The following is a 24,765-nucleotide window of genomic DNA, read 5'->3' on the forward strand; positions in this document are numbered from 1 at the left end:
CGCTAGCTTCTATCTAAATACAATATAGCATGTCCTGACTGCGGGGTTTTGGAAACAAATTAAAACGTACAGCTCTGTTATCACTTCCAACATAAATGAAGACAGAAAACCAAACAGCAGTGACGTTTGTAGGGTTACTGAAGTTGGGCTAGCTGGTATATAATGATGTGCTACATGACCGCTAGCGACACAGCTATGTTAGCATAATATAAACAAGCTAACTTTTTTTCCACTCGATAAAAGTTAACATGAGTGTTCTCGGTGGTCAGGAACAAATGTAATCGCATGGCAGGATGCTGTAAAAGGACCAAACATCAGCCAGGAGAACAACTGAGATAATCCATCCACAATACGAGGTTAGTCATTCATATACTGCTGCATGGGCTGGGCTGTAGTTACATCCTAAGGTTTTAAAAACTGAGCTTAAATAAATGATTAGCGGTAATAAAAGCTGAGGGAGGTCAACAGTGATCACTGACTGTTTTAAGAGCATTTTGAGATTAAATAGAAGAAAATGCAAAACATTAAACATGTTAACAACACAAAAGCCAAATTAAACGCAGACTACTTTAGGCCCGGAAGTAGGATTCGTCACGTCATCACTTAACGACCGGATAGGCTATGTAGCGCATGCCGTACTGTTCCATTACTAGCTTGCTAGAGATACATTAGTAGTTTGAGCTTTATATAAATGCTACAGTGGACCAGAAAGTACACAACCAAAGAATAATCAGAATCAGAATACTTTATTGATCCCTGGGGCAAATTATTTTTTGTTACAGTGCTCCATTTTAAACCAACATTAAGACAAGACAGACAATACGCTAACTAAGAATAGTACAATATATACATATATATACATACATACATACATACATACATAAGTCACTTATAAATAAATAGTTGGAAAAGAAACATGTGTAGCTGTAGCAGCAAACAGTGTGTTAAGTGGATGCGTTGTACAGGGAGATGGCCACAGGCAGGAATGATTTCCTGTGTCGTTCAGTGGTGCTTTTCGGTAATCTCAGTCTCTCACTGAACGAGCTCCTGTGACTGACCAACATGTCATGGAGTGGGTGGGAGGTGTTATCCAACATTGTCTTTATCTTGGACAGCATCCGCCTCTCCGACACCACCTTGAGGGAGTCCAGCTCCATCCCCACAACATTGCTGGCCTTACGGATCAGTTTATTAAGTCTGTTGGCATCTGCGACCCTCAGCCTGCTCCCCCAGCATGCAACAGCATAGAGGATCGCACTGGCCACAACGGACTCATAGAAAATCCTCAGCATTTTCTGGCAGATGTTGAAGGACCTCAGTCGCCTCAAAAAATAGAGACGACTCTGGCCCTTCCTGTAAAGTGCTGTGGTGTTTTTAGCCCAGTCCAGTTTATTGTCAATGTGTAAAGATGCCTTCCAGTAACAAAGAAACCCAGTGGAGTTCAGAAAATAATGAGAAACATCTAATGGATTATATCTCATCAAGAAAATGTACTTACAGGCATCATTTGAAGATCACACGCACATACAAAAACTTAGACTACTCTCAGTAACTGCAGAGTAAAAATCACACTTTTCTGAGGAAAAATAGGCCAACACTAGATAACCAGGCAATGGAACTAATCCAGGAGTACCGCTAGGGAAGGAAGGAGTGAAGTAAAGACAGAAAGAGATTGGGGGAGGGAGGAAGGTAGGACTGCTGAGGAAAAGAGAGAGAAACAGGACTAGCAAGGGACTCAAACACACTAACACACACACTGCAAATACACACAGATGGAAGATACTAAAGCTAGTAGAACTAAGTCCCTCTGCGGTTGGTAGTTCTGTCCGTCTGTCTGTGTCTTATTGTATTCTTGATAATACTCTAAGCTGCTTCAACTTGTCACCAGCACATCACAAAGTTGAGAACAGTTTTCACATTATGATAAGAGTTGAACAAGCGTAGAAACTCAAACAGTACACATGATTTCTGCCATATAAGCATTTACATTTTCTTCCTTGCTATTTTTTATTCATCTATAGCTGTGTTTTTCCACGCAGATTTCATGGAACGCTTTACCGAAGACTTCTGTTGTGATTATCAAACACTTCCCCCTCCTGTAGGTTTGAGAGAGAACTTGAAAAACTCTATGGCTAGGTCTTTTTTCCCCCCTTTTTTTGTAGAATGGCAGCTGCAACCAGCATGGAGCCACAGCAGTCACAATAAATTAGAATACATTTACTCCTGTAGCTTAATCCACTTGTTGGCCGTTTGCATGAATGCTCAGTATGATCAGAACATTTAATTTTTGCCAAAATATGCAAAATAACCTTGCTTTGTACCTTGCTTCTAAGCCATTTCTCTTTATTTATAGTTGTAACTATTCATTTTTTTTCTTAAAACTTGCCTGTGACTTAACCTTATATTTGCAATGCACACAACCTTGTTTATTCCCCAGGTTCCACTGTAGCCAGTCAGTCAAAAAAAATGTGTTATTTCGAAGAATGAAAGCGACCGGGAGGAGCAGCGTCTGCTGTAGCAGACTGTGGACTGATGCTGAGTTCAGCTGTTGGGCTGGACTCTGGGACTGATGAGAACATTTAGATCCGCGGGCCTCCCGCCTCACCAAACACCTGTTACTGCTGAGACACAGTGGGTGGTGTGGGGATACAGAAGAGAAGATGAAGTAATAAAAAGAAAAAAGTTACAGGTAGACAGAAAACAGATCGAAACGGAGATGAAATAGAGCAGATATCCTCCATATCAGGATGGAAGAAAAAAAAGAGAATTAAAAAACCAAAGAAAACTGTTTACATGTAGCCAGGCTGCAGCTGAGCTGTCATTAGTCGTCTCTGTGAGGTGTGCATTTTGATCACTATTCTACATTGAACATTCCCACATGTGGTATATGCCACTGTCTACAATAAAGCCAGAATTCCCACTCACATGTTTTTCAGATACCAACAGTAACAGTTAAATTAACCATGAATCCACTCTGGGATTTATCACAGAAGTTTCATTTTGGTGAAACATCTGACTTAGTTATTTATTTTTATATATTTGTTTATATTGTGACAGAATATTAAAGCAAGTGTGAAAACTGGGTTAGAACTACAGCAGGAAAAAAAGCAAGAAATAGGGAATAAAAGAATGAAACTCTAGGGGTCCCAAAACAGATCTCCAACAAAAGAAACAAACAAAAATCAACATGACAATTCAAAACACATCTCTACTGGATAACACAATCTGAATGACGTGTGCACCCATGACTGGCTTACCATTGCTACCGACAATGTTGTTTCTATTTTAAATGTGTAATATAGCCATCCGTGTGCACTTATTTTACCCCAAATAATAATCTATTATTATTTTTTGGATCTTGGCAGGAAATGTAAGGAAAAGGTAAGGAAGAGTAGAGTAACGAGAGTAGACTGGAGTAAACTTAACTGAAAGCGAGCCTTTATTGTGGCTGGTGACAAGTAGTGCAGACAAGGCAGAAACGCAGTGACAAACTAAACTATGACTAAACTGGGAAAGTAAAACTAGGAAAAAACTATGAAGACACAGGAAACCATAACTATGAATACTAAGACTGGCTATGACGACATGGAGGGTGGGAACACAGACGACGCGACACAGACTACATGAAGTGGCCACACATGGGAGCACAGCTGACACACATGAACCTAATGACAGGACAGGAGAGGTGAAACTAAATACACCGACATTGAATACAGACTTTCAAAGTAAAACAGGAAACATGGAGATTAGACATGACATGAACTAAACATAACCACGCAGACATGACGCATGAACCAGGGAGACTTAGTACGGGGGGAGGCAACAAGACTAAACAGCAATCTAGAAATTAACTAGGTGAACTAAGCGAAGGCACAAATGAATACAAAAGATACATAAAACTCAAACACTGGGTCGCTCGACCCAGGACCATGACAGATACAGTTTTAAAAATGCAGTAAATTTTTTTCCACAGATACTCAAAATTAAAAAAACAAAAACAAACAAGAAATGGGAAGCAAAGAAAGCAAAGGAACAGTTTCTGATGTTAGTCATCTCCAGTACAGCAAAATAGTCAGGTTTCTAATAATATTATTGGCGATATGTTAAGGTGTGCTTATCCTAATGTTTCCTAATGATTATTTTGGATAGTGTTGTGTGGTTGGTGGTCGCCTAGTAATCTGTCTGTTAAGTCTGATGTCATTAGCTATTCATATGCTTCTTCGGTTCACAAAATCGAATACTTACCGAGGCACCACTGACAAATAAATGGCCCACATGCTTTCATCCATACTTTTTTCCTATACTTATCCAATTCAGGGTCATGAGGGGCTGGAGCCTATCCCAGCTGTCAAAGTAGGAGAAGCAGGGTACACCCTGGGCAGATTTCAATTCTGTCATGGGGTAACCCATAGAGACATACACCATTAGATTTACCAAACCCAGTGCATGTCTTTGGAATGTGGGAGGAAGTCGGAATATCCGGAGAGGACCCGTCCAGATATGGGAAGAACAAAAAGCCCCCAGCTGGGTTTAAACTCAGGACCATCTTGCAGTGTCTTGTCAGTGTTAACCACTGCACCACTGTGCCAGCCACAAATACATTTAGATCCACTAAAATGATCAGTAGTTGACCTCCCTGATATTTCAATAAAGTTTAAACAAGGTATTAAACAAGGTTTTATGTATATTATAACAGTTATGTCTGAAGTATTTCTAGAAAACTAAAACATATACCTTAGACAGATTTTATTCTTCTTTAATCACCAATTTGTAAAGTCATCCTTTAAACTGTTTAGGTTGAGACATTTATCTTTTTGCATATACTTAGAAATGTCAGTGCAAAGAAACACATGCATTCATTTTTCTCTGCTTATTAAATTCAGGGTTGCAGGGGTGCTATAGCTTACCCAAGCTGTCATGGGGCATGAGGTGGGGTATGACCTGGGCAGAGGGAAAGACAACCATTTGCACTTACTGTATATTCCCTTTAGAGTCACCAATTAACCTAACATGCATGCCCTCCAGGCACTCTGACTTCCTGGAGGGAACCCCCACAGACACAGGGAGAACATGCACACTCCATAGACGAAGGCCCCAACCGGCCAGTGGATTTGAACCCAGTCCTAAACAAAAAGCTAAGCCCAAGCTCAACTAATTCAACTAATCAGCTCATATAAACAGTAAACAATTAGAATGATGTGTTTTTAAGCTGAAAGCAAAGTACCTAAACCCTGTGCAGCAAGGTATTGTTATTATCCAGAGCAAAACAACTGGGTCTGCTTTCATCAAGGTCATCAGAATGTTTGGCATCATCCTCATTATACTGTAAAATTCATGCGACTGCTGTTGTATAAGAGGCTTGTAGACTGATTCACTAAAACGCCCAAACAATTACTTTCCTGCTGGGATAAATAAATTATCACAACATGTAAGCATTTCTACTTGGAGACGGTGCTGAAATATCACCTCAGATCCAGAGTTTACAAGGCAAGATTCAGATCTATAGTAACAGCCATTTCTAACTCTCTCTTATTTAGCACTATCCCTTAGGCATAGCAGTTGATTTATATTTTACATTTCAAAACATCATACATCATTAGATGTAATGTGTGCAGCATTCAGACACGAGGCCCCTGGCACTCCTTTCCACACTGGTTGACTGGCAGAGTAAACGGCTGGCTGAATGGCTGGCTGTCATTTTTTAGAACATCTGAGCTGGCATTTATCCAGAAAATCTCTTGTTGTTTTTGCCCCCTTTGGGTATTTGCTGAGCAGTAATACGGAATATACACTTCCTGAAAATACAGATAAAAAATTGTTTGTTTGTTTCAGACACATCAAGGTGGAAAGGCTGGCTGGTAAAAAGCCAGAGTTTGAAATGCCTCCAAAAGAATCTTTTTTTCCCCTCCAACAGATACATCAAAGTACAGAGACGAAAGCGCTTTGATATGAGAGGCAAAAACCAAATGATGCTCTCTTCTAGCTTTCCATTTTATTCCTACATTAGGAAATAGCACTTCTTTTCATGCATCAGTCTTTTAAAAACTTTTAGCTAAATGGCTGACCAAGAATCACTTGAAGATTTGAAGATTCATTTTTGGATAGAGAAAAAAGTTGCTTGTTATTCATTTCTTCAGACAAAGACTAAGAATATGATAAGATGGAAACAGTGTTTGTTTCATTCTTTCCCTCCAGACACTCTTCGTAACCTCCTCTCTTTCTGTACATTTCTCTAAACTACAGGTCTGTCAAGAAAAACTCTTTCTATTGCATTTTTCCAAACAGTTGTCCACAGCTCCTCATCTCCTCATTCCTCCATCATTTCTGCCTCCCTCTGCGATTCTCTACTACTGACTTTTTTTTGCCTGATTGGAAACTTTCTCTTGCTTATTTGATATCTTAGTGTGAGTGCACCCAAAAAGCATCCACAAAAGCAGCTGCTTACACACAGTGCAGTAAAGCGATTGGGATGGAAGAAAGACTTTTTCACACAGAGAGCAAGAACTCAGAAAATACAAGAAACAAAAATTCAGAAACTGAAAATAATGAGTACACATTCCTTCAGACCCCCGATAGAAAGAAAGCAGAGGGGGTCTCGCCTTCTCTATCACATTTAAAAAACTTCCCTTCATGCTCTTAAACTAACTTTTCCTACCGCAAAGTCAAGTCAGAGCATAGATTTACACAGAAGCTTGTCTACTTGTCAAACTAGCTCTGTTAAATTGACATTGTGGAGCTCAGGTTGCCCTGCTGGGATTGTGATGTGAGGATGTGGGCATTTAATGCAGTGTCTGGTCTCAGTCAAATTATCTTGGCACAGCAGCTAGAGGTAAATTACCTCTGTTCAAGAAGGAATAATGCAGTTTCCAGAAACTTCAAAGATCTCTTATCAGTGTTATGTCAGCTATGTTGCGTGGCTAGGAACATACAAATGTGAGAAAAACATGTCATTTGTTAATGCTTAGTGCCACCATTTTGGACCTAACTGGAAATGTTCTCTTATTTTATTATGTGTGAAGTTTAGCACCAGTGCTCCAATCACCAATTATGAATCATTCAAGCATAGAAAAAAACACCTAACTCATAAGATGAACCAGTCGGGCGCTTAAATAAAACAGACGATGTAGCAAAGAACCAGTTTCAAATTGTGTCTTTAGGTACTTTGGTACCAGTTTATCACAAAACACGTTTTTTTTTCCAATTTCTTTAGTTTGACAGACTTAAAATAAAATTTGTGCATCATCAGGGTGATTCTAAAAGTCATAGGATGTCCAGTGTTCTCAAAAAAATGAAACTGAACATGTGGAGGGCAAAAAAGAAGAATACTGGTGGCTGCCAGCGCTACTCCTCAGCCTTCTAGTAGCTGCACCTGTGGGATAAATTTAAAAATCCTACATTGTCTCATTCACAAACTTGGGTGGCAACACCACTCGCCTGCTTGACAAAGGGATGACAATACCCCATCAGCCTTTTATGGTGGAGGGGTAAAAACTGTAGGCCTACAATACAGCAGATGAACATTATCTGAAAGGTCATATCTTTAACAAATAAGAAAAAATCCAGAAAACACCTGACATGGGACGAAGGACCTGAAAGATTCAATATGTACAGAGGAGGTCAGAACTACAACAGTGAGAGTTTACAGCCATCTGTCAAACATGGTGGAGGCTCTGTCGTGGTTTTCAAAATAGATGGAATTATTAACACAGATGTACCATCGGATTTTGATCCTTCATGCAAAACCATCTGGAAAGTGTCTTATTGGCAATGACTTTATTTTTCAGCATGACAACGACTGGCCACGTGTGTGTCATAGAGCACCTGCTGTAATGTGTGGGTGCAGTAGATTTAATACAATTTGTACTGCGCTTTTAAGCAAAGGTGAACATGGGTTTTCATGCAAGGATGCACGAGCTGGTTTTCATCCTCCTGGCAAGATACTCATAAGCAATCCTCTTTTGAAAAGGCACAAATAAAACATGTTTTCTTTTCTACAATAAAGGTTTATTCCTTAGATATTGCCATATTTATAAATGGTTGTGGACAGTGGAAGACAGTACTGTGGGAGTATTTAAATGTCAAATTTACTTATGTGGGCTGCTCTTTGTGATAAATGGGCATTCAGTTCTGTGGTTGCTACTAGTGTGTATGATTGGAGTCAGTCCACACATACACATGTGAGAAGGTGTTAAAACTGATGTTTCTGTTTGTCTAATTTGCACAGATTTCTTAAAGGACACCGTGCTAATCAGGCTTTGATATGATGCAGTCAGCTTTGCTGTTTGCATAGTTCCAACTGTGCAAATTTTAAAGAGGAGCAGTTTTGTTGTTTTGTTTAACATCCCCACATAGGAACCTAAATGTCCACACAGCTATGAATGCAGAAATACTCTGCAAATACCAATGTAACTGCAGGGATTTAACTGTATTTGTGAAAAACCTCAATAGAGGAGACGGTTTATTTAACTTTAAGCGGACTTTATCTTAACTTCCACGAATTGAGCTTACTAATCTCAGTAGTGGACATACCTTATAACTGTCACGAAAACATGAAAAGCCATCTGTGAGTTTGTCTTACTTTGGCTAAGCAGAAAAAAATGTCCAGTTCTCAGAGAACTGAACTAATTCTCTTATCACCCAATGAGTCAGCATGCTTTACATATTTTTAGCCTTGTGGCCAATTGCAGCTCAGCATAGCACCTGGCCTGGCTTTGAATTTATAACTTTTTTTCCTACAGAGGACCACAAGATTGCAGCAGCAGCAGCTGAAGATGAGTTGTGATGCTAGATCGACAGCTGACAGATTAGCGTCAGAATGATTTGTCACACAAAGAGCCACCTAAAATCACAGTTTCCTCTGATGCTTCCAGTATTTTTCAAATCATAAGATTTTCTCTTTGTCACGGTCCTCTCTCTGGCTTTCTTACTCCGTTAGCTCATACTTCCTATCATGAAACCGTCTTTGGATTTATAGAAGAATGTTTATGTTCCAATCCGATTTAAATTTCAAAGAATTTTTGGCTCCCTGAAGATGGGAGGAGGAAAGAAAATGGAGAAAAGAACACAAGAATGAAAATAAATAGACTCTGGTATTGAGAAGAAATGGTGGAAGAGAAAAGACGAGGTGGTGAAAATAAAGAGTAACTAGGTGGTGTGTCAAACAGTAAGTAACAGTGAGGGGTTTTTTTTTTTGGTTTTTTTTAAAAAGATGCTATAAATGAACAGAACTGAAAGTGAAATATGATTCATAGAATTGTCTTAAGGGAATACTGATTTCCAGTTTATGAATATGTAAAGGTTGTTTTTTTATATTCCGTGAAAGGCAGCTATGTGTGGGTCAGAGAAGGCAGGTATAGTGAAAAAAATGATGATAGAAAGAAAACGAGGGGGACAGAAAAGAGTGAAAAAAAACAACTAAGCTGCAGAAAGAAATTCTAATTATTTCTCGAGTTTTATTATTCAAAAATTCTGCCAGCTGCACATTATTGTGATGAGCAGCATTACTTTGCAGAAAAGAGAAAAGAAGAAAAATATCACTTTAAAAAAAACTTTTTACCAAGTAGCACTGTGGTTCATCATATCACTATAGGAAAAAAGGCTGGGTACATGTCCTGCAGGAAAACAGACACGCAGTCTTAACATGCAAACTTAAAGGGTCCAGCTGACCAGCACATTCAAACCAAGACAGTTCATGCCTTTTTAGGATTGTGATTTTGTGATTTTTTTGCATGACATTAAAAATGTGGTTAACATTTTAGTAACCCAAACTGTCGCTTTTCAACACTGACTGACACAGAGGAGGTGGCCGGGCCATTTGACCTCAGTAAATCACATGATAGGGTGGAGCTAGGTTTCACAATGGGTTCGCCTGAAACCTTGACTGATTTGACCCACACCCGTTTTCACACCTTGGATCATGTGATCAGATAGAGGATCTATAGGGGGCCCACAACCCTCTTGTGGACACTCCCATAGGGCTTAAATCTGGGACTCTCCACCAATTACTCATAGAACTGAAGACGCTTCTCGGATGAAAGGTGAAACGTCTTCAAGAAACTTAAAGAAGTTCAGACGTTTTCTTTCCAAGCTCCTTAGACTCACTGATACATGATTTTAAGACTGATACTGACAATGATAATTAAAAGAAAAAAAAGAGACCAAAGGAGTTATTAGAACCCCTCTCCCACACCGTCTAACCTTACTGCACAAGAAGATTATTTCTGATTGGATCACATAAAAACTCACCGTGCCTTTCTACACAACTAATTACTTCTGACTGGATTTTGTCTCTCTAGAATATTTTGGTCTTGTTCTTAGTTATTGACAAAAATATCAATACATTTTATAATGATTTTTTTTTAGCATTTATTGGATAGTTTTACTGAAGTTTGACAAGAAATCAGGGACAGACAAAAAGCAAAGAGCTATGGATCAGAATCAAACCTGGGCCAATACTCTCCGGCCGTGTGGCATATAGTCCCCGAAAAACCCACTGCGCTAAATTGACAGCCTTTATTGTAGTTTTAGTCCTTGCACATTAGTTTTTATTTAGTTATTGTCTTGTTTACATCATAAAAATGCCATTGACAAAAACAATGAGGAAAATTATTAGTTGACCGACCCAATTAGCACTGTTACACAGACTTTGTTCTTTTGTTTGTATACATCCTTTACTACTAAAGGCATTTTGTTTTTGTTTTGATGTTTTTCTCATCTGAATCTCACAATCCATCAAAGTGGTTTGCTCTTTTATCAGTCAGAACTACATATCTCTTACTTAGCTAAATATTGTCCAGTGTACAGTAGCTGGTGCTATGTTCATGTTTTTTTTTCTTGGTTTCTGACCACCAAGTGTCAGGAGTGATTTGTGACAGAAGAATAGCAGCAAGAATGAAGGGAAGATTTACAAGATAGTAGCGAGACCTGCTATGATGTACGGCTTGGAGACAATGTCACTGACAAAAAGACACGAGGAAGAGCTGGAGGTGGGAGAGTTGAAGATGTTAAGATTTTTACTGGGAGTGACCAGGATGGATAAGATTAGAAATACAGAGTACATCAGAGGGACGGTTCAGGTTGACAGGTTTGTAGACAAAGTTAGAGAGGCAAGGCTGAGATGGTTTTTGGAGGGATTGTGGATATACCAGAAAAAGGATGTTGAAGATGGAATTATCATGCAGACAAAAATGGGAAGATCACAAAGAAGGAGGATGAGGAGAAAAAAGAAGAAGAAGAAGAGATTTTCACATGTAGAATCTTCCTTCTTTTAGTTTTAGCAATGATATTGTGTAAATTATCAAATTAATTTCTTAGATCTGTTTTTGTGTATGAATACTTTTTGCTCTACCATATGTCCATACTTTTAGCAGTACTGGTCAGCATATCAGAAAAGCCAAAGTCAGTACGGTACTGATAAAAGTATAAAATAATTTCGTGTCTAAAAGAGTTTTTGTTAATTTTTCATATGTGAAAAATGGTTTGGTTTCAGTGCCTGTTGCACAGGTGAATCTTTGTTTTGTGCATGAAGAGGGATGAAAATGATGTTTGATGTGAAAATTGTGGTCAAGAAAAAAATGTAATGTTTTTTATTAATCAGCTTTATAAATGCCAGTACCATTAGATCAGTAAATATTTGACATTTGATAATATAGGGCTCTACTTTGCAGCTCATGTTTCAGTAAAGATTCAATTTTTGCCCGCTCACCCAGCAGGCTGTGAGTGGGCATACATTCAGGTGAAGTGAACACTCAAGTTTGTGAAAGCAATAACATGAGAACGAAGCAACATAGGAGCTTCAAATTGATGCCATAGGTGTATCTGCTAAGAGGCTGAGGGCTACCACTGGCTTCCTCTGGTATTTTCTCACCCTTGTTTTGGATGATAGCCATTAGATTTGTCTATTTTTTCTTTCTCTCTTTCTTTTTCTCTCTCTTCGTCTTTTTGTCTGAACTTGTCTCTGTGCTTGTGCATTTAAAAGAAGGATGCAGCCGAATGCCAGTGAAGAGGGAGAGAACAAGGGAAAATGCCAGGGTAGTTTTGATGATAGAAGTGGAACAAGAAGAGAAGGGAGTGCAAAAGATGAAGCGAAGAGGGCAAGAGAGACAATACAAGCGGCAAGACAAACTAAGGGGTAAAGAGTATGACTGAAGTTGAACAGAGGAGAAGTGAGTACAGAGGATTTGAGGAGATATGTTCTAACAGGTGCAGACAGCAGTGAAAACTGGAAACGATGGTTTGATCCAATGAATCCCTGCAGCTTTCCTGATAAAATGTGATCAAATTGAAAGGTAATTCCATGGTTTCTGGTACTAAAAGGCTCCCAAAGTAGATAAAGCAAAAAGAGAAACGGGGTAATAGGAATGGATGAATGGATGGATAGAGAGATGGATAGATGGATGGGTGGATTGACTGATGGACTGATTGATGGACAGATTGGCTGATTTTATGGCACAGCATTTTTCATACCTCTCTTATCTTTCAGTTCTGCATGTGACACTGTGCGTAGGATCTGACTGTCTGAGTCATTTTTAAGGTCTGAGCGCTTGAATCATGCTAACACTGACTAATGTTGAATCTTGTTATTTTCCAAGCAGAGCTAATTTCTCATTGCAGCCTTTGTCACAGCCTGAGAATCACGTTCATTTTCACCATCTTTTGTGTCTTCATTCTCTTGTCATTTTAGCACAGGGTTACTTTGAATATTTGAAAACAGCAGTAAAGAAGTCTTTTCCTGCCCAATAACATGAAATGACATGTTATTGACTTTGCCAGGTGCTGGGATTGCTGCCTTTCAAAATGTTTTTAAGTTGTGCTCATTCTTTGTTTTAGCACAATAACTCCTGGCAGGCTTTCAAGTCACCATCTGTGCCCCCAGCCACCTTCAACCATTACTCACATTAACTTGTGTTTTCAAAGTTAATGATCCTCTCCAGTGATGTTTAAAGACATGCGAAACACTCTGCCTCAAATATTGCATGTAAAAAATACTTTGCTGCTACAAATGAAACACTAAAAGCAACTAACAACACATGCTGTTGATCTTCATATTAAAAGGATGAAATATTTTAAGACTGCAGGCATCAAGTAATGCTTGAATATATGTTTTTGTTTTTTTTTTTCAAAAAAAGGCACAGTACTCTAGCTTGTCCAGCATCTCTGTCTTCGCCTGAAAGCAGAGTGAAGGATTACAGTTTCAACAGAAGGGTGGCAATCAATCAAACAAGGATGAGTAAGGGTGTGGAGGAGGGGGATCTCTCTCATCAGTCATATTTCATACCCCAGTGAATAAGTTCAGCAAGAACCTTCATGTTACATTTACCTCTTCATTGTACTTTTTCTGCTTTATTGCTTCCAAAAAATAGCTTTATTGCTATTTTATCCTTCAAATTCTGCAAAAACAGGCAAAATCAGCAACACAATAAACTGTCAAATCCAACATAATCACAGTTGCTTGTATAGTCGAAGGGGATTTGCAGGGACGTTTCACTTCTACATTCTCGGTCATGGTGATCTGCAGGTTTGTATCCAGACACATTAATTGAGCTGTTTTTCTGCTGTTGGTTTAAATGGAGCAGAGCTTTTCTTTCCTCCAACATGTATCAATGCAACAATTAAATAACAGTGTTCTAATTAAGGATTAAGAGCTCTGTACTGAATGCTGAGTGATCATTAGAGCCAAAATTGTGAACCTTTGTTGTGCTGTTATCAGCCAGGGTGATTTCTTATTTTTATTTCTACTAGCTACTAATGACTAATGAAATTGTTTCATTTTTAATTTCCTGAAGGTGTTGAAGAGATGTTTTGACAAGGTCAGGCATGGCACAGAGTAGCAGGTGTAGACACAGTGAGGCCAGACAGGGGGAGGGAAGAGGTCACTTCGCTGTAGAGAGGACAGTGGTCGGAGGGTTATCCAGTAGGATTATTTATTCATTATTTTTTTCAAAGTTGGAAAGAGTTACCGTATAATTCAAGTATAAATTCTAGTGTTTTCATGCATATTCCATTAAAAGCCAAACTAGAATTCTCCCTGTCACATTTGCTCTTTGGTAGATTTGTAAATGTGGATAAAGCTTTTCAAAAAGAAAGCACTGACAATTATAAATCGAGTAATAACAAGCCATCTTATCAGACTGTCGGCGAACACTGTGCGGTCTGAGTGAAGTGCAGAACATTGACGTGATCACAATCAAAGTATTCCATCAGTAGCTCATCAAAAGCCCTGCTCACCTGGCACCTCAACTATTATCACCAGGGGACCTTATGGTCAGGATCAGGTTGATTTAGAACTTTCACCCTAACATTGGCGTTTTACACAAGTTCAACTGATTTCATCTGAAGGTTGATCTATGGTTGCCAGCCAGCTAACACATTAATATAACAATTGTTGAGTCTGTTCAGCACAGCAAAAGATTCGTATCTATCTCATTATGCTTTGAGATTTCTTTTTTTTAATGGATTTCATCTTGGGGTTTTTTTTTTATTATTAGTGAGACCTGTGTGGTGACACGTAATTTGCACTCTTTCCATTCCTTCTCCTTTGCCACTGCAGCCTACATAGTTCTCCTGAAGAGGGGTTTCAAGAGACTTTTGAAGGCTTGAGCAATTATAAAAATGATTAGAAGTCCCCAAGTAACACCAGCTCCATGTGAATAGGGGTTACATCTACTGGCCTGCTTTAAGTGGTCTTTTTTCACCACGTTGGTCTTGATCTTTCCAGCTGAGTGTAAAGCTGGGTGATAATTCTAACTTGGTCGTTTTTGTCTTTCTATGTCTGTGAGCAGACATGAATCTAGGTGTATTTAAAATATGTGTATATGCACATGTGCATTGATGAGTGTGTGAAGGTGTCCTTCCCTCAGGCCTGTGGGTGAATGTGACTGTGGAGGCTTTTAATGTTCACACCTTGTCAAAAATCTTTCAGTTACAGCACAGAAACACGTACCCAGCACACACACACACACACACACACACACACACACTCACACACACACACACACACACACACACACACACACACACACACAGACGTGTAGAGGACACATGTCACGGACTTCTAAACAAACCTGGCAGATATAAAGAGAAGAGTGAGATGGTGAGAAAGAGCGGGCGTAAAAGAGGTAATGTGGTGAGGGGCAGAGATGGGCAGCTTGTAACGCGTTACTGTAATCCGATTACTTTTTTCAAGTAACGAGTAAAGTAAGGGATTACAATTGCAAAAACGGTAATTAGATTACCGTTACTTTCCTGTAGGAACGCTGCGTTACTGCGTTACTAAAACCGTGATTTTTTTGCGAGAAAGTCTCATGACAGTGACGTAAGCAAGTGCGACGTTCGTGACAACAGCTCTCTGCAGATCAACAGTGGATAATATATCGAGTGCGGGAGAGAGTATCAGCGTTTAAAGCGTGGAAGTACTGACCTTACTTTAAGTTTGATTCCATAAAAAGTGACAAAAACATTAGCGTCCGTTGTGCGTGGAAAGAAAACTTCTTTTTACAGCGAAAAAAACCCCTAAACTTCCAAGCAAGCACCGAGTGCACTACGACGTAATGGGAAATTCACAGAGAAACTCGCGGATTCTTCCACTGACCGCCGCAGCACACCTGCACCAGGGTAAACCTCCGCCTACCCTAGTCCTGCTTTACAGGTGAAAATAGAGCAAAAGGACCGCTGAGTCTTTGATTTTATTTATTTTCTGCTGTGTTTTACTTGCATCTATTTGAAAGAGTGAGTGTAAACACACACAAAAAAATTATGTGCTGGAATGTGCAGAAAATAGGTTTAAATATTAAACAAATTTCTTCCAGTCAGAGAATGTTGCATATAATTAAATTTTTGCTTGATGCATAAAGTTAAAAGATTAAAACTAATAAAACAAGTTTTAAAAAGAGACTTTTCCATTTGATTACATTTTGTATGATGGATTATGTAGAAAAAGTAGAATTGGGCTGAAAGATCTATCGCTTTATCACCTATTCAGGTTGTAAATCGTGTTTTTAAAAAGTAACTAAGTAACTAATTACTTTTGAAAATAAGTAATCAGTAAAGTAACGGGATTACTTTTTGGGGGAAGTAATCAGTAATTAGTTACTGATTACTTTTTTCAAGTAACTTGACCAACACTGGTGAGGGATGAGGGGTGGGGGTCTCCTAATTCTCACTTCCTCTCTCTAATCTACCCCTTTCTGTGCTCTTCTTCCTCCCCCCCCTCTCACTGTCTCAGAAGCATAGAGAATCAGTTTTAATGGTTTGTCAAATAGTGCCTTTCTCCCCCACAGTGGATCGGTGATGTGGTGTTTGTGTTAGCTGCGTGCGCCTCTATCTGTATGTATGTGTGTGTATTTTAAAGGGAAGCTTGGCCTACTTTAGCCCAGTGGTTTTCTCTGTTGATATTGCCCATAGCGCCGGATTATACGCTTTTCAATGTGGTCAAACACACACATTCACACTCATAAAACAATACACATGTGCATGCCGTACGCACACACAAAACAATGCAAATACACAGACACCGGAAATGACAAATATATGCATACAGGTTCGAGTTTGTTTAGACACAGGCCACGTAACCAGATACACATGCAAACACATATGTCCAGGTAGCGAGTCACGGATCACAATAAGTGTTTTTGTAGTTCCAGAATTGATAATAAACTATCAGGAAAGTGTCTATGTTGATTTAAATGTAATGTAGCTGCAGTTATTTAATGTTTTTCTAGACTTACTGACTCAAAATGTCCCAAGTCACATTTAAACACCAGCTAAGCCAAGCATAAGCACTTTATCTGATTCACAACCATAGTCAGTTTAGAGTCACCAACCCAAAATGCATGCTTTTGGAGTGTGGATGTAGGAATCCTACACAAGCACAGGAAGAAAATCTAAACTTCAAAGCATTCATCAAGATAGTCTGTGCCCAGTTAACTGAGATGGTCCCTGGGTCATTCTACCCTGCTTCCCCTGGTGTTACCCATGTACTGTCAAGCCTTCATTTGTGATGTTCCCGTTTAGTTATCTCCTGTATTAATTTGGTAGCTTATGTCCTGTGTGTTTAGTGTTCAGTTGTACTTTTCCCAACCTTACTTCCCCAATGAGTTTTAGCTGGGTTCCCCCCTGTTTCCAGTCTCCCTAACTACTTTGTCTCACTGGCTTTTGTAGTGTGACTCTGTTTTCATGGTCGTTGTTTCCTTGTAGCCTTCAATAAGAGGTAGTTTAGAGTTGATACGACACTAATTGCGCGTAGGTGTTTTAAAATAATGTTCTTAAATGTAAAAATTGAGAAGACTTGGAATATCTCACTATCTATACTATATACAGTAATATCATAAAAAGAATCTGGGGGAATCTCTGTGCGTAAAGGAAAAGGCTTAAAATCAGTAATGGATGCACATAATCTTCGGGCACTCAAGCAGAAATGCACTAAAAACTGGCATGATTCTGGAAATCACTGCATGAGGTCAAGAACACTTTCAGAAATCATTGTCTGTCAACCATCCACCAAGCTTAAAGCTCTGTCATGCAAAGAAACCGTGAACATGATCCCAAAATCCTGCCATCTTTTCTGGGCTGAAGCTCATGTAAAAAGTGTTGAGACAAAGACTAAAAAGGGATACTTGTGTGCATATGGCTTGTTATCGGCGATCAGAAGCCTGCATCCCTCAGTGCATTATTGCTAATAACACTGACAGCTCGTAAATCTGGAAAGTCAGCGTCAGTGCCAAAAAAGTATATATACAGATGACATCTCCTTACAGATTTCAGCAAGACAATGCTAATTCGCATACTGCATCTATTACAACAGCATGGCTTTGTAGTAGAAGAAGTAGAAGAGATCCAGACCTTTTACCAATTGAAAGCATTTGACACATAATGAAATTAAACTAAACAAAAAGACCCAGGACTAGTGAGCAGCTAGCGTCCCATGTCAAACAGTGCCTCATGTCCCAGACATCAAATTAGCCAATATTTTCATTAATATGACAAATTTTCTCAGTTTAACGTTTGACAGTCATTGTTATATTCTATTGTTAATAAAATATGACTTTATGAGATTAGCAAATCGTTGCATTCTGTTTTTAATACATTTTTTTAAACGCAGCCCAGCTCTTGTGGAATCGGGGTTGTACATATTCAACTTATTTTCATCTTTAACTTTCTTTTGTGTCACGTGGCCGGGTGGCCGGTACTGAACAGGACTCAGGTGCAGAAACCCAGAGCGGAGACAGCAGATGATGCAACAATTTATTAGGTTTAAGTGCAAGAGAAAAACGTGGCAAAGACAAAAAAAACAACGAGACGTGGAGTCTTGGTGCGGCGTGGCCTGGGGAACGTGGCTATGGCGAGGGAATGAGGCCTGAGATGCAGAACGGAGCTGAGTGGGGAACAGTCACACTGAAGGAAGAGGATATAGGAGTTGGGTAGGTAGTGAAGGCAGCTCTGCAGTGGCCAGTTGTAAGAGCAGCAATTCTTACTTGCAGTTAGGGACCTGGAGTGTTGAGAGGGGGGTGATGAAGATCCAGGGGAGGCTGAGTGGCGTGGAAAAGCTGGCCTGAGATCCGGGGCTTCAGATGGAGTGTGATGGCAGGAGGGCAGGCAGGTGAGGCACAGAGAGATTTCCAGAATGATTACTAGGTATCCTGAGTCCAGAGGTGGAGTGTGAGCCAAGGTGGATACAGCAACTGTAGCACAAGAGAGTCGTGTTAACAGGATGAATCACAGCAAGAACTTAACGTATACGGCCTGTTACCAACATGTGTTGATGACAAACTGGCAGTGAATGAACATCAACGTGTGGTTTAAATCCCTCTGGCTTGATTGCCTGCAATAGGCTCCAGGTGTGCGGGAGCTGGAGTTGGCCCTGCCCAGGGGCGGATCCCAGGTCAGTTCAGGAGCCTTATGGAAATTCCAGCCACCCACCGCAGACCATGACATTTTGTCTTCAACTCTATCATGCATGTTTATGCATGTGACATTGTTTGTGTGATTTAACACATTTTTGTGCCAGTGCCCATGTTAGCACACTCAGTGAGCCTGCTAGTTTTGTATATTAATAATCGCTGTTTTGAGCCAAAGTTATTATTGGTTTGCAGTGTCTTAAATTCCTTTTTTGTTTGAGGCAACCCCATCTGGTGGCTGGAACAGAAACAAGGGCTACCTGGAGGGTGCAGCTGGAGCAATCCAAGCTGCTACAGATAGTGCTCCTGCTTTGTTTTATTCAGCTCCATAATTGGCATTTGCATGTGTTTCGGCTTAGTTTTGAACTTTGTATTTATTTGTATTTATTGTTTTCTTTTAAATTTGTACATTTTTGACATCAGCAAGTTTTTACTTGTAGAGGTTGGAGGTGCTCTGAGCTCGTCGTTCTCCCTGTCAGGATGATCCCACACCGTCTATTTGGCCCTCAAACTAGTTATGAGCAATCTCTTCGTGAGACTGTGAAATTTATGTGGAGTCATGGTTGAAGCACCTTATGCTGTGAGTGTGGATGTGTCTGATGCTTCTAGCAATATAACTCAAGTACAGCAGCTGTATGTGTTTTTATATGTGGCACTATGCCTAATCGTAATGATTGTACACCTGTAAGTATTTTGATTGATGGGTTCTTATAGCTGGACTGTGCTGTATTACAGAAAATGAAAAAAGATAGATTGGGTATACGAAGGTAGGGAAACAAAGGAGAGAAGTAACAGTCTGGAACAGAGAGACAAGAGGGGGAGAATCATGAGAGTTAAAAGAGAAATGTGAAAGGTTAAAGTCCAGTTTGAATGCATGTTTATGTATCCACCCTGTAGCTCTCTCCACATAAACCTATTTTTAGTTTTCAGTTCAGTTAACTCTGACTGCTGACAGTGACAAGGACTTTTTACTTGTACAGTAGCTCCACAGTATGTCGTTCACTCTGCCTTACTGACAGTTGGCAAGTCTCAGCAGATGTTCAGACCAAAATGTAATCCTCCTCAAAAAATGTGAAAGTACAGTGTGTTCTAATACTCCAACCAGAAAGATGATGAAAATGAATCAGGAAAGCTTGTTTGAGATAGGTCCGTGGTTTGAAATACTTGTCGGATAACAATTAGTGGATATACTGTATACAATGAAATATATTAACTTAGATTTGGGGAAGGAATCCTCTCCCAAAGCCAATGCCAGTGGCCTGTTTTGCATTTTAAAAGAACGTAGGCTGGATCTGGTCTAAAGTTTAATGGGTTCTTCCTTTTATCAATTCTCATTTCTCCACCAGGTTTCATGGAATTCAGCTTTTTAGTTTTTATAGCTAGACAGACAGAATCAAAGAGCGCTGAAAAATGCCTCTGCTTTGACTCTACCTTGGTAGAGAAACAATGGAAACAATGTGAATAACTGAATTACCAGTCATTAAAAGTAATCCGGTTGATTGATTTGCCAGCACAGTACAAACAAGTTCAGGTCATGATTGTACCGGCAGAGGCGATGGGTGGTTTAACAGCCCACTTTGTTAATTCCCCCATGACGAGTGTTAACGAGGAACAATATCTGCCTGGAAGTTAGGGTAAACGCACAGTACTGAATGATACCTACATTCATATTTTCTCTGTCTGCATCCTATACATAAGGCTCATCAACAACTGTCACTGAAACAGTCTCAGCAACAACAAAAACAAAGTGGTGATGTACTAAAGAACACACAAGAGTAATAAAAAATTCCATCTTTATTTAATCGGAAATTCAATCATTGTTCTTTTTTCTGTTTACTTAAATTTAGTCTTTCGTGACATGGATAAGCAGATTTGCCAAGAGACCCTATGTTTGGCACAAATCCATAACTTAAATTAACAACCTTCAACTCTTTATTTGTTTATTTGTTTGTTAAAGTGGCTCACATTACAGATGAAAAAGAGCCAAAGTTAGGCTTTGAGCCTGTTTTATTTTAACTTTTCGCCACTGCCACATTTCTTTTTACACTTTTTTCTCCTTTTTGTCCTTTTTTAGCAGCTCTTAAGCCTAGATTATTATCCGTTACAGACACAGGCAGCTGGACACCCGACCTCTGTACTGTAGTAGTCATTCCTGTCACACTTCTTGAAATGAACTCAAGGCCCACATGTGTAACTGCCGCATTGTAATGTAAATTCTGCATCATCACAAAAAACGTGCAGGCGCATTGTCTTCACTATCTGATGATGAAATTTACATCATTTGGACTCACAAATGCAGAAAGTAAAATCCAGGCTTCAGATGTCGGCTCCTGAATTAAAAAGAAAAGAAACACTGTTTAATAAGTAATATATATGTATACTTTAAAAATGTTTGATCAAACAGGGTTATGGACCTATTTTCTTCAGCATTTCTTTTTTAATCGGGACTATTTTGGTATAAACATAGTTTTTGTGCCTTTGATTTTAGCTGTATTTTGTTATGAAGGAACATCATATGGGGTATTTAGGAAAGAACATAATCCCAGTACCTCCTTTCTAAATAAGGATTTCTTGTAATGATTCTCATTTTCTCTGACAGCAAGTTTTCATTTTGTAAGTCACCATTTGTTGAGTTTTAAGCCAAAACAATAAGTCCTTCGTTGTTACGCAAAAAAAGACAATGCTGAGTGACAGATGCATTTTACGCAATGTTTATGACACAGCAACAATATATGAGGTTGAGGAGGTGCGAAGGGTGCAATGCACATTATGCCTCGATAGACTTGGAACCAAGGTTGTGTGTGTTTGTGTGAGTGAGACGGAGACAGAGAAATAGAAAGTACTTTAGTCTGAAGGACCTAGAGCCTTGGCTAACAGCCAGAAGTCTGGATACCCATAAACCCTTGCTGATGCTGCTGATGCTAGGCAGAATAGGCTTTTCAAAAAAGCAGTCAAACCTCTGTGACCAGATTTAAACTTTATGTCCCTCCAGATGAAATCTAACAGTGAAATCCAGCATCTAGAGTTTGCTTGGTAAACCTCCACAACCCCAACATTATGTTCAAGTAAAACATTTTTTTTTATTGCAATTACTGGATGAAAAGTCTCTGCCAACAACACGACTTGCTTTAAAAGAATTTTTCACTTGAGTCAGAGTTAGTCGTTTTACGGTCCATTGACTAGATGTATTACCTTATCTTACCATCGAGAAGCAAATCAGTGCTTTTATCAAGTGGAACCACCTTTTAGAACCTCACTGTTTCAAGCTGATATTCACGTTCAATAAAACATCATGTTCCAAGAGCCCACTTGAAGCAAACAGTGACCCATGTTAAGACCAGATTCACAGTTAGAAAAACACTGGTCTACAACCCAGTGAGATGTGGCTGGGTGCCAGCTGCCTACTCACTGCTCCTGTTCCTTACCACAGCTTAGACAAATTGGTCCCTGTGGGATTTCGTGAAGCTTTGTACCTATTGTGACCTAAAGTCATGGTGACTCCCCCCCCCCCCCCCCCCGAAAAAAAAATTAAAGTAATTTGCATTTTTAATATAATTACAATATAATTGTAATAATTGGTGTGGATTGCAAGTCAAGGAAAATAAGGAAAAAACATATGGAGACAACATTTGTGGAATTCAAGGGGGAATTTAATTTGTACTTTAATTATGTGACACTGAGAAAGATATCTATCTATCTATCTATCTATCTATCTATCTATCTATCTATCTAGATAAATGATTTGCTCTGACAATTAAATCAATTTTCGAGGTAAATAGAGACATTTTGCTGATGTGCTTGTTGATGTTGTGCTTGATAAAAACCTTCCACTGCACAGTCATTAGTCACTGTGGTGTCAGGTGCATGTAATTTAACAATTTTGCTGTTGATTTGAAGTGGAAATTCTATAGTTGAACCATTGGTGGGATGGAAATGCATTGGTTGTTTTTGTTACATACCGGTGTACACATGGGCTAGCACAAAAGCACACAGACTAGACCGTCTGTGGTTGACAGACAGCTTGACAGACACTTTGGGATTTTCTAGGCTTCAGGCTCAAGTTTAAGGGAATTGCTCTGCAAGGTGTTGCTTGAGGACGCCAGAAAATCAGTAGGGTTCATACTCTCTTATTGCTTGCATAAAGCACCACCGATTGCCAAAGGGCCCTTTAGCAAGGCATACAACTCCTCAGAACACTGCAGCAGTGCTACAGTATACATCTGAACTGTGGCACAGCAGTATCTCAGCGGGTAACTTACACCGAAGATCTTTAATTTACCTTTAGAATAACATCTCTTTGTCTATTTCTTAATTTGATTAAGAAAATGTTTTCAGACCTGTGAAAACAAATATTTCTTGAAAACCAACTTTCTCTTCTCTTCTCCTCAAAAACAAGCAACAGAACAGCATTAAACATCTCAGGTATACTTTTAAGGGCCAGTGTTTAAAAGTAATGTTTTTTAAAAGATTGCTTAAGGCCAAAATAGCTACCCTTGAGTAGACTGTCAAACTATTCCATTGCCACGGGTCTAAATTAATCTAGCAAATTACATGTCCCTAAGTACAACTATATATCTTCATTAACAGTGTAACACATTATCTGTGGTTACATTCGATGACATTTATCATATTGTCCCAACAATGTCTTTGCTTGTAGTTTTGATCATGATTTCATGAGTTATAAGAATTCAGAATGATTACAGTAGTTTATTAAGTGTTACACACAGAGTAAAAAGGTCCATCTTGCCTTAGGCCAATCTCTATCATGCCTTCTCTCTCCCACTCACTTCAGATAAGAGGATTCCTGTTTTATTTATTTATTTTTCTTTACCAAAATTTCCCCAAAGTTCAAAATCCTGTTGCCAAGAATGTGTTCATCCATTGTTTCTAGATGCTACAGTGCTTTTTCATAGCATACTGTCTACAGTTTGTACAGGAAACTCTGCCAAGGCAGTAATTTACAACAGATCTTCTACCAACACCGTTTGCTTGCTCACCATGTTCCCTGCCATTTATCTCTGGCTGTTTTTATTAAAGAAAAATCTTCCACCCCTGGAAAAAAAATAAAGTGTCATTTTTTTAAACGTGTTCCCTTCTTTTTAAAGTTTTCTTCCGTTATCTGCTTACTGGTTATCCACTACGCTCTTAATCTGTCTTTATCAAACAAATCACTTCCTGTCTGTTCATTTACTGTGTGCTACGTTGTGTCACGGATAGACTGGTGCTCCATTTGACAATCTTGAAAAATGTTTCAAGGCCCAGAATTAGAGATTTAAACAAGTAAACACAAGGCATACATCTGTTGTACAAGTGTGTGGTGTATCCAGTGTTGGCAAGTGAAAGCCATATACTCTACAGTGACTGTGTAGTTTGCGTATATTTTCATAAATGCCAGAGCCTAAAGACAGATGAAAAGGGGGGAAAAAAGATAAGTTGAAAAGTTGGCCATCTTCGTCCATCAAAAGCAAGAACCTTATATGATATGAGTTGGACCTATCTACCCTTCAAGATCATTGCTATTCTGTCTGACCTCTTACTCCTGCATGTGTTCCACTTGAACACCTTTAGGACAGTCAGCGTAAATTGCAGTGCGTGCCGTTGTACACAGGCATAGAGAACACTGACAATGTGATTATGATGCATTGTTCTTATTTACAATACAAATCTCAGCATTTTGGAAACAGGCCTGTACAAGGTAGACTCAAATTGACTTAAAATCGGACACGGGACCTTTTGGTTTGTCATGTTGGAAACTCCTGAGTTTGGAGCCCTGCACTTTAAAATGATGATTATTGTTATCCACCTTCTCGGTCAGTGGTTTTAATGTTTTGGTCGATTGGTCTAAATCTGACTCCTCTATTTTTAATCATGG

The 24,765-nt window shown here is 39.2% G+C and overlaps 1 protein-coding gene and 1 long non-coding RNA gene across 2 annotated transcripts in view; one reads left to right on the forward strand and one right to left on the reverse strand.

Annotated features, from left to right (window-relative positions):
- Nucleotides 1-24,765, forward strand: part of LOC101487496 (CUB and sushi domain-containing protein 1) — a 457,578-nt gene that overhangs the window by 124,823 nt on the left and 307,990 nt on the right. The window lies entirely within an intron of this gene.
- LOC143419958 (uncharacterized) lies at nucleotides 18,227-18,860 on the reverse strand. Its single transcript, XR_013099985.1, has 2 exons — nucleotides 18,471-18,860; nucleotides 18,227-18,390 (listed from the first exon to the last, which is right to left on the reverse strand). It is a non-coding gene; the product is annotated as an uncharacterized LOC143419958 (long non-coding RNA).

This window comes from Maylandia zebra, linkage group LG1 (genome assembly GCF_041146795.1).
Source record: "Maylandia zebra isolate NMK-2024a linkage group LG1, Mzebra_GT3a, whole genome shotgun sequence".
NCBI classification, from domain to species: Eukaryota; Metazoa; Chordata; class Actinopteri; order Cichliformes; family Cichlidae; genus Maylandia; species Maylandia zebra.